Consider the following 14,170-nt stretch of genomic DNA (forward strand, 5'->3'; position numbering starts at 1 on the left):
CTGTACCTGTGTCTTTGATTGTAGGTCACAGCAGTACCCATAAGGATAAATCTGTCCAGGGAATCCTGAAGAGCAGCTCACAGGCAGGATGGCAGGCATAGGAATCCATGAGGAAACAGCTGGCTCAGCAATTTAATGAGCTAAGATTGATTAATACTTCTTTCTAGTGCTACCTGTATGAAACATATAGGTCTTTGCCATTTAATTTGATATCCATTCATTTGCCATTAGTTTGGTAGCAAATTTAAGCTTTTCCACGCTCAACTTTTCCATGCCTTTATATTCTGTTATTTTTCTGCATATTGTTTTCATCTACTTTAAAGTATAATGCATCTTACATTAATTCTTTTATTAAACAGTATTTTGAGGAAACTCACAGATTACTGGAAGGTTGAGGTCTGTCATGGAACCCTCCAGCTTGAAAGCTTCCAGTACCTAAAGGAAACCTACAAGAAAGATATAAATAGAAAGGCTTTTTGCAAGAGACTTTACTGACAGGACAAGGGGCAATGTTTTCAAACTGAAAGAGCATAGGTTTAAATTACATTGGAAAGAAATTCTTTGCTGTGAGTGTGGTGAGGCACTGGGACAGGTTGCCCAGAGCAGTTGTGGGTGCACTATTCCTTGAAGTGCTCATGGCCAGGTTGGATGGAGCTCTGAGTGATCTGGTCTACTGGAAGATGTCAATGGCAGAAGGGCAGGAAAGAGGTGATCTTTAGGGTCCCTCCCAACCCAAATCATTCTGTGGTACTGTGATTTTATAATCCTTGTATTTAACTTCTATTTGAGCTTTCTCTGAGATTATATTCATTTTAACCATGATACTTTTCAGAATTTAGAATGCAGAAATTCAGTAGGTCTTTCTGAATCTACTTGTTAGTCTCACCTACCTGGAATGAGCTGATTTGGGATCTTGGTTGCTCTATACATCTTCCTATTCCTGATTTTCCTTTGCTAATTTAATGTTTCGTGTAATTTAAGGCTCTGAATACCAATGATATCTCATTAATAGATCTTTTCTTTCTTGTACATTGTTTTGACTTTAGATCTGGTAACTGTGGGTCACTACCTGTAATGAATAAATTGGAAGTCTAGAGTGCTGGCTGGCAGATTCAGCTAAAAAGCTAGGGCTGGAGTGATGAAGTAAAGGACACACTTCCTAATGTCATCTTGTTTTTCAGTGCTTTAAGTTTTCAGTAGGTGTACCAAATTATTCCTTTCAGGTACAGCATTATGCAGTTGAATACATATCTTATGGGACTATTAATTTAATTTAAAAAATATTAGCAGCATCCAAAAAGAAGTTATTCAGTGAATGAGTGTCTGTTCTGCATGGTCACTGGATGAAAATTATCTTTATCTATTGAAAACCAAAGTATGTCACTCTGCCGTATCTCTTTAAATTCAACTTAATGGTTTCTGTCTTTATTTCATTTGCAGCCATATTACCTCATCCCAGGCTGGCAAGGCTGGGCCACCTGGGATCTCGTGGGCGCTTTGGGAAGTGTTGGTGATTCAGCACAGCAGTTGGCATGCTGCCCTCTGAGTCTCCGTGGAAAAATCCCTCAGCACTGCACCTGGGCACCATCTGGTGAAGGAGGTGGCATCTGTCGGATGAGGTAGAAAACCAACCCTTGGAAACTCCAGAGTGTTTTCTCCAGATTGTTACACAAATAGTGCTCTACCTAAGTAATATTGTCATGAATGTTTATGAATATTTCTCTGGAACTGCCGAAATAGATACAAGCACACACATCAGTAACTTCAGTACCTTCTCTGTTCAGGAGATTCATAAATTATTAACAGTCCATAGATGTATTAACTTGTAGCACATTTGAGCGTTTAGCACTACTCCAGTGAGTATTGTTTAAATTGAGAGGATATAGAAGGCAAAAGTCTTTCTTTCCCTGTATAACAAAAAGAGATTGAGCTAGGTTTAACTAATATGCTAGTAAACCCCAGCCAAAATTCCTCTTGTTTAATCAAGACAATATCTAAGGACTCAGATTATAAAACTGTATCTTAACTGGGCTGCTGAGAGCAAATGACATTAACAGGCAAAGGGGCTTCTTTTTGGCTATATTTAGTAGTGACTGTGTATTAAAAATGTGAAGGCCACAACACATCCTCCAGTGACTGCCACATCTTGCTCTCCAGCTGGCTTTTGCAAATCCTGAGGGTTTTAGGAAGCACTTTTTGCTTGTTTTGCTAGCAAAGATTTTGATTTCTTGGTCAAAAGGAGAGAAGGACATCTCTGGTCTAGCCCCAGCCCCATGGACCTCCTGCTGCACTCTCTGCCTTCCTTTCCCTGTGGGCTGGCTGGTGTGGGGCATAGTGGCTGCAGGAAAGAGGTAGGCAGGGGAGAGGCAGTCCCTACAGCCAGCCAGATCTTCCCCTTCTCTGGGAAGTGCTGCTGTTAGGAGCTGGAGAGACCAGAAGGGCAGAAGTGAGCTGGGGGAATGGCTGAAGTTTGTTTGGCCTCCCTGGCTCAGCTCCCTCTCCACTGGTGACTCCATACGTGGGCTTGGAAAAGCTTTGCACAGTGACAGGCAGAGAACCCAGAGTGGGCAGCTACAGGGACAGCCTCTCTGGAGGGGAGCAGTGTTCTCTGCATGAGCCAACAGAGAAAAGAAGAAAGGTCCTCACTCCTCCATACCATGTACATTTTTCAGCCTGTTTCTGAAGTCCACACATCCAAGAAGTGGCATATTTTAGCTCAAAATCTACAATAGAGACACAAAGTTAGGCAAGTAAAATAAAATCAAATTTAACACATGGCAAAGGTTTTCTGGTTTTAATTCAAAATTCTTAAGGATGATCAGTTCTGCTGTGCAAACACAACGAGCTGAGAGATTTAAAATACCCAAATGGGCAAAACCTGTGTGATCATGTATTTGAGGCAGATTCATCTCACTTTTATCTGCTTATCTGAGCCTGATGACTCCAGTGGAAATAATGCTCTGGACATCAATCCAAAGTTTCTCCTGATGCCTCTGTGACATTGATAGATTCTAGCACAGCCTCCAAACTGTAGTCTGATGGTCATCTTGTGGCTAATACACCTTTAACCCTACCTCTGCAGAGGGGTGTTGCATTATTCGTTATTACTTGTCTCTATCCAGTCCGAGTTCATGGTGATAAATCTAGCTTATAAGGCACTTACAAAGATGGGTGTGGTGTGCTGATAGCATTCATGATTAAGTGCTTTCCTGTGTCAAATATAGCCTGTAATATACTACAAACAGGCAGTCGATTTTTTATACAAACTGATCTGGCTGCTATCAGACTCTGACATTTTATACTAATACTTAAAATAAATCTAGAAACAGGAAAGAAAGTGCTGAATTATTGTTTTAAGCTAACTGTGAGGGCTTATCTTCAAAGTGACAGAGTTTCTATTGTATTTAAAGAAACTGGTCAGTATACTGGCATAAAGGTTAGAAGTACGCATGAAGCTGGAATTAAGTTCCAGCCTCAGTTTTCACTTTTGATATAGACCCTCTAAGATGCTTTTTTGTTGTTGTTCTAACATGAAGATTTAAAAATACTTTTGCTTTATTTTTTCCCCAAGCTTGCCAACTTTGCCTTAAAGCCTACTCCTATTGAAATCACTGGGAGTTTTGCCATGCATTGTAAAGGGTCTGGGATGTGGCAGCATGTACTAAAATCTTTGTGATTTGTTGGACTACTTGGACAAGAGCTAGGGGTATGTGAGCTACCATCATCAGCCCTTTCTTTCCACATCTGATCTCAGGTAGCTTTTGCATGACTTTTGAGATCTCTGGTTTAATGGCGAAAAAATTGCTAAATGTTGGGTCCCCTTGAAAATGAAGAAGAGAATTTTCTATCTGAAAGTGCTCACCTTAGTGTATTTTAAAGAGTTGGCATTTCACTATATGTAAGGGCTACTTAGACACATGACCCAAAATCAAGCTAAAAACAAAAATGATTGAGTATAAAGTATTTTAATGAAGATCATTAAATGGTCATCTGCTAAACACAGGGCACATTTTGAGATTTGGACTATCTTGAGGCTTTTTCACTGCCAGGCTCTTTCCTTGAGCAGCACACTCCCATGGTCACACCAGGCTTAGCTCCAGATGTGGTGTGCTGAGGAAAAGGTGGATCACACTTACCCTGGGATGTGATCTGAGCTTCCCTTCCCACAGGCTGGACAGATCAGGTGTGATGTTACAGACCTTGGGGGATTTCTTGAGTCTGGTTCATCATGTATGGGGGTTTGGAGTTGGAGCTCCACCTGGGCAAAAAGGCAATGGGATGGAATTCTGAATGTGGACCAGGAAAATGGAGTTTCCAATCCCGAGCCTGTTCTCAGGCCTGATGGCAACTTCATAGCATAGATGTTTCTTTTGTCATTTTGCCTAGATGTGAAAATTACTAACTGTGACATGTCAATGTCAAATTCTGAATATAAGGAAATGTGACAATAACACAAAATGATTGAGAAATAAAAATTAGAAGCAACTTTGAAATGCAAAAATTTGTAATCTTGAAAGAATGGACTGACACACTGCTCATGAAACATGTAGGAAAAAATCTATTGAATTTATGCATAATGACTTTTTCTTATTATTGTTACCATATGTTGTAACTCTCCTCATAGGCCCTAATCCTATGAAACATCAACAGAGAACAACTCAAACACAAGAGAAATCACATTATTAGAATTGCTTGCATGTGCAAGGTTGCTGATTGGTTTACATGTCCTTGCTTACAGAAAGAAAATCCAAACCCCAACACTTTTTTTTGGCAGCTTGATTAGCGTTTTGGGTGGATATTAGCAAAGGAGAATTATTGCTGTCTCCAACTTACTAGTCTGAAAATCAAACTAATTTTTTTTTAAATTAGTATACAACTTTTTGAGTCAATAGACATATGTGGGTTTGTATGTGTGGGATGATGAAGGAATAAAGCTTTTCTAAGGCATGTGTGAGAACTTTTTTTTTTATTGAAAATTAGAGTATACATTCCACCATTTTAACTACCCAACACATAAAATACTGATACTATAACCTTTGACTTCCTGAAGTCATCTGAATAATTAAAATCATTCTTAGCTAATTGAAAGAGAGGAAAATACTTTCAATGCAAGTCTATTTATTTCTTCTTGCTGACCAGTGTTCTAATTGAGGTTAGAAGTGAGATTTGTGTGTCATTGGTCATTTTACTAGAGCAACACTTCTTTCCTCAAAGTCAGAAATTATTTCCCTAGAAATTATATTAAACAATATTAAAATTATTGCAAAAATCACATTCCTGTTCCTGGAGCGTGGAAGTTTGGTGAGTCCCTTTAACAGCCTCTGTTTAACACACTGTGATGGCAAGGGGTGAGGCAAAATTGAAGGAAAAAATGCCTGACTGACAGCACCCCACCCAGATAAGGCCACTGCTTAGAGAAACTCGGGAATGTCTCAATGCAAGTGCTGTGCCAGGAGCACACGCTCCACTGCATCCAGGAGTGATTGAAAATCACCCAGCTCTTAAAGAGGTCAGCAGTAGCAACAGCCTGCAGGCTCGTTCTCTCCTCTCAACACAGGAAAGACTCATGCCCCTCCTCAATCTGATTTAGCTCCCTTTTCTTGCAACCTCCACCTTATTTATAGAATCGCAGAATAATTTAGATTGGAAAGGACCCTTGAAGGTCGTCCAGTCCCACCCTTTGCTCCTGACAAGGCTGATTTAGAAGCCAGATGAGGTTATTCATGGCCTTGCCTCATCAGGTTTTGAAAGTATCTGAGGGTGGAGATTCCCCCACCTCTCTAGCTGGGTTTAACCACTCTTACCATAATTATTTTTCTTCTTATCCATGCTGAAAATTTCCCTGGATGCAAGTTGGGGGCATTGCTTATTGCCCTTTGGCTGCACGTCTCTGAGACAAGTCTGACTCCCTCTTGTCCTTTAAGCAGCTGAGGATCAGAGTCATATTCAGAGTCCTCTCCACCCCCAGCCTTTCCTTCTCCAGGCTGGCAACCTTGATTTCCTGAGCCCTCCTTGCACATCATGTCCCACAGCCTTGGTGCTCCTCCACTGGGCTTGGTCTGACATGTTTATGCCTTTTACTGGAAATCCCAAGAGTGGGCACGACAGAGCACCCAAAGGTGGCCTCAGTGGAAGGGAGCAGCTCTTGGCTGCTCTCTGCTGAGGCAGCCTGGCGTGTTTTAGCTTTCCTTGCCTCAAGGGCGCACTGCTGACTCATCTTCTGCATGTTCTCCACCTCAGGTCCTGCTCTGCCCTCCCAGGCAATCTCCAGTTTGCACTGCTGCAGGGGCTTCTTCTGTCCCATGTGAGGGACCTTGCATCTGTTCTGGCGAATTTTATGAAGTTTTTGTCAGCCAGAAAGGATATAAGGTGTATATCAGCAAATCCATCATCCTTTCCTTCACAAGATCTTTCCTGTCTGTCTTTGAGCTTTAACTTTCTGACTTCTGTCAGAAGCCAATGGACAAGTAACTGGCTTGCACCCCATAAATGTGGCTCTGCATCACAAAATCTTCATGCTTTAAAACACTTTTCACTCTCTGTACATAGTCTGAGACAGGATTTTTCAGGTCCTTCACAGATGAGGGTAGGTCTAACTCCCTCAGAGGAGCACACTTGTTGTAGTGCGTTCGACTACCCTGTGTTAGGCCAAAAAGCAGCAGAGGAGATTGTGATAGTCTCACTCAACAAAATGAAGAAAAAAAACAATGAACAGAAAGGACACAAACCTAATTAAGTTATTTTCAATTACCTGGAGAAAATATTGAATAGTTAGGAAAAATTTACAAAATAAATACAAAAAAAGGGAAAACCCAACCAAAACCTGAGGAATATCATATAAGAATTGGCATACAAGAAATTAGCATATGAGACATTGCCACCAGAAGGTATCAGTTAGTTCACCCTGACCTTTCTTCTATGGAAATGCCAGTGGCCCATCCCTGGAAGGGTTCAAGGCCAGGCTGGATGAGGCTTTGAGCAACCTGGTCTAGTGAAAAATGTCCCTGCCCATGGCAGGGGGAGGAGGGACTAGAAGATATTGAAGGTGCCTTTCAATCCAAACCATTCTATGATTCTGTGGTGTGTGTTACGTCATAAACAGGACCCTATTTCTGCTCTTGAAAGTGAGAAGGAGTGTAATAGCAGCTTTTTCTCCTCCTGGAAAGCAAGAGAAATTTCTGAGCACATGCATGTAAAAATGTAGAAACATTCATTATCTGGTAGTTTGGTTTTTTATCACAAGTGGCAGAAAAAGAACCTCAGAGGACTGAATTTTATACTGCATTCCATGTCTCCTATTCTGGTGATAATATTCAGAAGAATGCTAAAGGAGTCTATTGAGAAGGCAAGGCTTTGAGGAAAACCAGGACATTTGCACACCTGATGGCAATTCTGCCAGGTTTGTCCCTGGCCAATAGATAGCAGTTACCCACAAACTGTGTATCAAACAGCTGAGTATATAGTCCACAATCTCTTAAAAGCTTAATTTATGTCCTAAACTTTTAAGCAAATCTTCTATAATTTGTGTTAAACTCAGCTTTTCACTTGAAATCCCAAATTCTTTCCTTGCTGCCTCCTCATATGTGATTAGGTATATTTTCTATGCTCAAAAGTATTCTCAAAAAATATTTGAGATTTTTTGAAGACTTTAAAAAAGTTAGATTGTCATCTCTTTTATCAGCAATACATGAACACTATCCTAATTAGAAAAGGGCTGATAATCATACTAATATCTGTGAGAGCTCTGCTGCAGAATTCACCTGGGACAGATTCAGTGTCTAAATTATAACTAAATTTTTGCATGGTCAAAAGAGAGGCAAGCAAAGATGCAATCGTTCCCTCCATCATAATTATTTGAATGACCATGTGTTCATCCTGCAGAATGGAAATACCATGGAGCAGGAGATAAATGTGGGAAGGGCAGGAAATCCAACTGTCCTTTGTTCATGACACTGTGAGGAGGAAACTCTAGAAAGCCTCAGTGCCTGACTCGTGGCATCAGCTTTGGAGTGAAATTGAGAATGTAGCTTCTGAGAGCAGCAAAGATGGCCAAAGGCACTGACAAGGCTCAGGGGTCAGACTCGGATGTGACAGACTGATCTAATTTCTGGGATTTGACAAAAACAACACATCTGGTTTAAAAAGCAAAACAAAACAAAAACTTATGTGAGGAAAAAAAGATGGCTTGGAGCGTCTGAAAGGCCTTTGCCAGACGCTCTCACTCAGCAGTGCAGTTCTCACTGTTCTGGATCACTTCTTTGCTGTTTATCTTGAGTAAAGCCCTTTGTAATTAAGTTAATACTGATTTAATCATGACAATCATAGCTGGTAGATATCCAAGGAAATGATAACAAAAATTAGGCAGTGTACAGATCGCATCTATGGCAAGAGATTGAAGAATAAAAGAATACTGCAGGGGCAGGCCATGCTGCAGGTTTGTTTTTTGAAACTGCTGTTGAAAACAAAACCAAACAAGTGGGAAAGTTAGGGCTGCTTCTTCTGCAAGATTACACATGATTTGTGTAATATACTTGGACTAGTTTCTTAACACAATCCCATGAAGTGGTGAGGGTTTGACAGCCTCGTTATTACATCGCAACTTGGCGGAGAGGCTGCGGGAGACAAACTCATTGTGCTTTAGGTCATTTGTGCTCATTAGCAAGTGCAAAGTCATCAAAGCCATGTTTGCCTTCTGCTAAGTGGAGCTGCAGCTCTCTCACCTGGACTCAGCATCATTCAGATATGCAGCAAAGTTGTCCCATCTAACACCTCATCTTTTAAAGAAAATGAGTTGGGATTATGAGACATTAGGCACAGCTCCACGGTTTCCTCAGGTTTTCCAATGCCCCGGCGAGCTGTCTGCCCAACAGTAGCAGTGGATTGGAGGAGTCCTGGGGGCAGGTGCTGGAGCCACTACCTGCAGTGCCACTACAATACTTCATCAGGCTTAGGCCTCCATCCTTCGGCTGGAGCTTGCTGAGATAAGGTAACCAGTGCTAGCAGAGGAAAACCCTTTAGCATGATTCACGTGTTACCTGAAACAATGTCACAGCACAGTTTCAGATTAGAAAATGTAATTACCCTGATCAGTTGTTTACAAAGAAATTGTTTGAAGCTTTCCAAAGACATTGTTTGCCATTGGGGCAGTATCACTTCCATTGTGTGTTTTGTGTACTGGCCTGATAGATAATGATGGGAGCTCCCAGAAAATGACTCTCCCTCAGAGCATCAAAGTTCTTGTAGTATTTGTAACCCAGCTACAGAATCTCATGCAAGATGCATGCAAGTCTTTAAATCTGTGACTATTAAGTTCATTATGTTTTAATTTGAAAATTGGACACTCAGTTTTCAAAGATTTATGGCCTTATCCTGAACACACTGAAGTCAATGGAAGTTTTTTTCCTTGGCTTCATTTGGAACAGGATAGAGTTCTTGGGATGTAATGTTGATCTCCAAGCAATGGATTCAAGAAATAACTAGATCTGAATAGTTATCGAGATCACTTAGAGCTAATCAGATAAAAACTCTACAATTTTGAGGGAAAGAATGAGAGTACCAGAAATTCAGGGCCACTGAATGCTGCAGGAAGACATAGTGGAAAACATTTCTGTGCTGACAAAATTTAAATCACAGTCAGAACCATTCTAATCTGACTCATGCTGGAAAACCCACAGCTGACTTGCAGAGCTGAGCAGCTCGGAAGGATTGACATTTAATTTTAAATTGCAGTTCAAAACTGGTGCTGAGCTTAAATGCTACTTCACCCTGGGGTCAGTATATGAGACAAATCACTCACCAGTTATAATCTGGAAGTAAAATCTGTTTGTAAACCTTTGAATGCTGGGGATTGTTATGTTCAAACTCAGACAAGCTCAGATTTTTTCTTTTTTTCCTTCTTCACATTAATGTAAGGCTGCTTGGTGTGGGGATAAGGGGAATTGACAGTAACTCTGCTACACTGATTTTCTGGAATGGGAATTTTTTCCAAATGGGAGGAGCTTTGTAAATTAATTAACCAAACATAGTGACAAGAGCAGTAGAACACAAAGGTGAAGAAAATTAAGCAACCTTAATTGTGCTTTAACATGGCTGATTTCACTGCTATGTGGGCACATTCTGCACTTATAGTGCTTTACAGATGTGCCTTTTGAACTTCATCTTATCCTTATGTAGACCAGACCCTGGCTGCCCTTAGTCTCTGAAGATGCTTGAAAACAGCAAGTCTAACACATGCAAGATTTTGCTATATTTAAGTCACTAGTTTTCAGCTATTCTAGAGGAGCATCAGGTGTGTGTAAAATGTATAGGCTTTGATTGAAAGGATAACTTTATTGTGAAAGGGATACTGAATGCAGCCTGAGCTGCTCAGAAACCCAGCTGAACTGAGTAAGCTCAAACTGCCAGCAAGCTGGTTTGCTATCCAGTGACAAAACTGGATTGCATTGTTTCCTCTTGCTATGGTGCTGGTGGCTAGTTGCCTGCCCTAATGCATCAGTATGATGTGACACAAAGATGGAGCAGGGATTCATATTTGTAAGATCTGGGATTCAAACCTGAAAACAGCTAGTCTGGGAGACAAACCCAGAGAAATCTTTCTGTAGGGCATTTATTAACTATTACTTTTCAAGGGTGAGGGACATTTATAGTAATCTTTCACCTTTGCCAGCAAAAGAAGGAGTAGTTTCAGCTATCTTTGAAACCCAGAAGACTCCCTGTTCTTGTGCAGAGATGTAGAGAGCTGCCAGAGCCACAAAGCCCTGACATCTGTAAGCCGTGGTTACAAAGATCTCCTCCCCTTACACACACCCTCTACCCACCCTTCACTTTGCCTTCCTCCTCCAGCCTGACCCCAATGGGTTCCTAGCTGGAGGCTGTGCCAGAAATAAAATGCAGGTCCTTATTTTCATCACCCTTTAATGGCTGGGAGAGCTACCCATACCCCATCATTACCACTTGTGTCAGAGACCTGTCCCATGAACTGTTGGAATTATCAACAATTAAATGTTGGCTGCCATTCATGACACTGGTTTTACAAATCCAGAGCTAGGTCTCACCTTCTCTGCAGATCTCTCCTCAGCCAGCACTGCTGCACCATGATGCTACTCCGATGTTGATTCTGCCACCAGCCTTCCACTCATTTTTGGTAGTCAGATCACAGCACTTTCACATGCTGAGGTTGCCAGTAGGGAAGCATTTCTTGTCCCCCTGTGCTCCTGACAGCATTGCATAAAGCCACCTCCTAGACACAGCATAATGAACCGGAATTTCTCCTCCTACAAAAGGCCATATCCCCCTCCAGCTGCACACACAGAGTCAGAACTTGTAAATGCATGCTAGCCCATGGCCTTACACAGTGCTGTAACTCCTGTTCTCTGTTGGAAATAACAATCCAGATGGAACTATTCGTGAAATCCAGAGTTTGTTTTTCTTGCGTGCAGTTGCTTTCCAGTATTCCAAAAAGAGGATTCGTTTGGAAAGGGGCAAAATAAAATTCTTGAGGAATTGAACCCATTGATCTGAGGCATTTCTCCCATTCCCAGAACAGCACAGAGACAGCCAATAGACCACATACAGGTGTGAGTGTAGCAGGAAGATCCGAGTGGTTGGAGCACTGGAAGACACTGAAAATGTGAAAGGGTCTGAAAAACTGGTATTTAATGCACTGATCTTTGGAGCCTTCACAATGAGCATTGTTAGATATAGGATCTGCTAAACAATGAGTCCTTGATAGGACATAATACCTATTCAGAAGCTCAGCTTTGCACACTTGCTCTTAAAACATCCTTAGCTCAACTTAAATTTACCTTTGTTACACACAATGCACATGTGACAGACAGTTGCATTCATTCATCTAATTTATTTAGGTGTTTGACAGGCTTACCTACCCTCTGCTGTAAAGCTGGGATTCTTATGGGTTCCTGAACCAATGGTATTGCTAATTAGTACCATTTGAAATTGTCAGTGTCAGATGCTTCAGGTGACACTGAAATAACATTGAAGAAAAGTTAGAAACCTGGAGGTCTGTGAGCGAAACCTGATTCTGCCTAATTGCCTTCTGTGCCTACCTTCTATTCCCTGCTTGGACAGTTTCTCCTTTTGAATAAGAAATGCAATTTCCAGCACATACTGTCCTTCATCTACCAGCCAGCAAAGACCCAAAAGTACTGCTTGTTGTTAGCAATTGGTTGAGCACCTCCTATTACCTCAGGCTGGCAGCCAAGCTGGCAGGTCTGGGAAAGGTATGACAATCCAGGATGCAGTATCCTGACCGTACATAATGTGCTCTGCCAGCCAAGCAGAGGCCTTCCCTAGTGAGAGGCACTCCTCTAGTATGACAGGAAATGGCAGGGACAAAAAAATGGCAAAGTTTTTCCCCAGAAACACCCTGTTCTGCTTTAATTTCTTAAATGGGAACTGCCTTGTAAACAGTTGCTTTTATAAACTTGCCTGCTCTTTCAAATTTTGCCATTGGCTCCTACAATCACCTGAACAAAAGTGACCATTTGAAAATATGTAAATGTTTAAAATATCATCAATTTAAAAAAGGAAATTTTAGGGCTTCAAAAAGTACAAAAATGTGTTTGTGCATTAGTTGAGCTGAATTTAGAAGAGCTTTAATAATTTCCAAGATCTAAAGAAAAATTTGAAAATAGATGTTTATATAAAATATGTGCCTAAATTATAGCTGTTTATGGCAGTCTCTGGAGGCTCTCAACTGGAAAAATATTTTCTGGAGAAGTGCTGACATGCTGCAGTTCCAAAGAGCAAATCCATAGCATGGCAAGACAGTCTCTCCTAGTAGTTAAGGTTTTAATTGGAGGTAAACACTACTTAGCTCATCTGATAGAAACTCTTCCCAGGAGCTAAGCAGGTCATGATTCAGATTTCTGTCTGCCCCTGTAAAGTGCAGCGTTAATGGGGGAAAGAAAGAGGAGAAAAAAGAAAGGACTGCTGAACACAGAAGGTCATTCTTGTCTGTTGGACAAGCCCGTTCTTGCTTCCCTAAGAAGAGAGTTTGCACATTAGTTGAGGCAGGAATGGCAAGCTAGCCTTCCAAGGAGGGCAACTTATGAAGTGGAAGTAATTACTGGTGTGATTGGCCAAGTCATAATGCTCTGTAAAGCTCTTCAGGATGATTGTGATTTTGATCAAGTACAAGAGTGAGGAGGAAGTAATGCATTTGCCTATGTTCCTTATTTAACAGTCAAAAGAAAAGATGAAAATTAAAAGTAGAAGCTGTGGAATCTCCTGAAAGCAAATTTATTACCTTTAAGACATACAGAAATGAGAATCTTAGCTCAAAATCAGAAGAAATTTCGCCCATGGCACTTGGCAGCCCACTCATTGTTCACATTTCCTGCTAATTTAGGTGCTGTGGCAGAGAGGCAGACCAGCCCAAATCTCACAGCTATTGCTAGTCCTCTCATAACTCCCACTTATCCCTCCCCTTCTGCAGCGCTTTAAAATGACATTGGATATTTATGGGCTTGATAGTGAAAAATATAGGTCTGCCTTTTAAATGGCCATCACTTTTTGTCACCAGAAGCCTTATTACCTGTGATTGGAGAGGGTGGAAACCATTGGCATGTAAATCAGGTGCTTGGGAGGTGGCAGACGCAGGGGCTGTGGATTGACATGCACGGCCACCAAGGGGGAGCCAGCGTCAGACACCCTGGCTGGTCGGCTTGGCTTGGAAGCCTCAAAATCAACGAAACACAGAATTATAGAATCATGTAGGTCCTCTTGTAAACCTCACAGGCAAGTCCACCACTAAACCATGTCCCTAAGTGCCACATTTACACATCTCTGAAGCACCTCTAGGGATGGTGCCTCAACCACTCCCCTGGGCAGCCTGTTCCAATGTTTGACAAGCCCTTCTGGGAAGAAATGTTTCCTAATATCCAATCTAAACTTTCCCTGGTGCAGCCCGAGGCCATTTGCTCTTGTCCTGCCTCCTGCTACTTGGGAAAAGTTCTCTACAACCTCTTCTCTACAACCTCCTTTCATGTCATTGTAAAGATCAGTAAGGTCATGGTCTGTTCCCTTCCCCAACAGGCCCCCAGCCTCCTTTTCTCCAGGCTGAACAATCCCAGCTCCCTCAGGCTCTCCCCATGGGACATTTTTCTCCAGACCTATGATGAGCTTCATTACAAAGGGCTTGTTTCTCTTT

This window comes from Ammospiza caudacuta, chromosome 1 (assembly GCF_027887145.1).
Source record: "Ammospiza caudacuta isolate bAmmCau1 chromosome 1, bAmmCau1.pri, whole genome shotgun sequence".
NCBI classification, from domain to species: Eukaryota; Metazoa; Chordata; class Aves; order Passeriformes; family Passerellidae; genus Ammospiza; species Ammospiza caudacuta.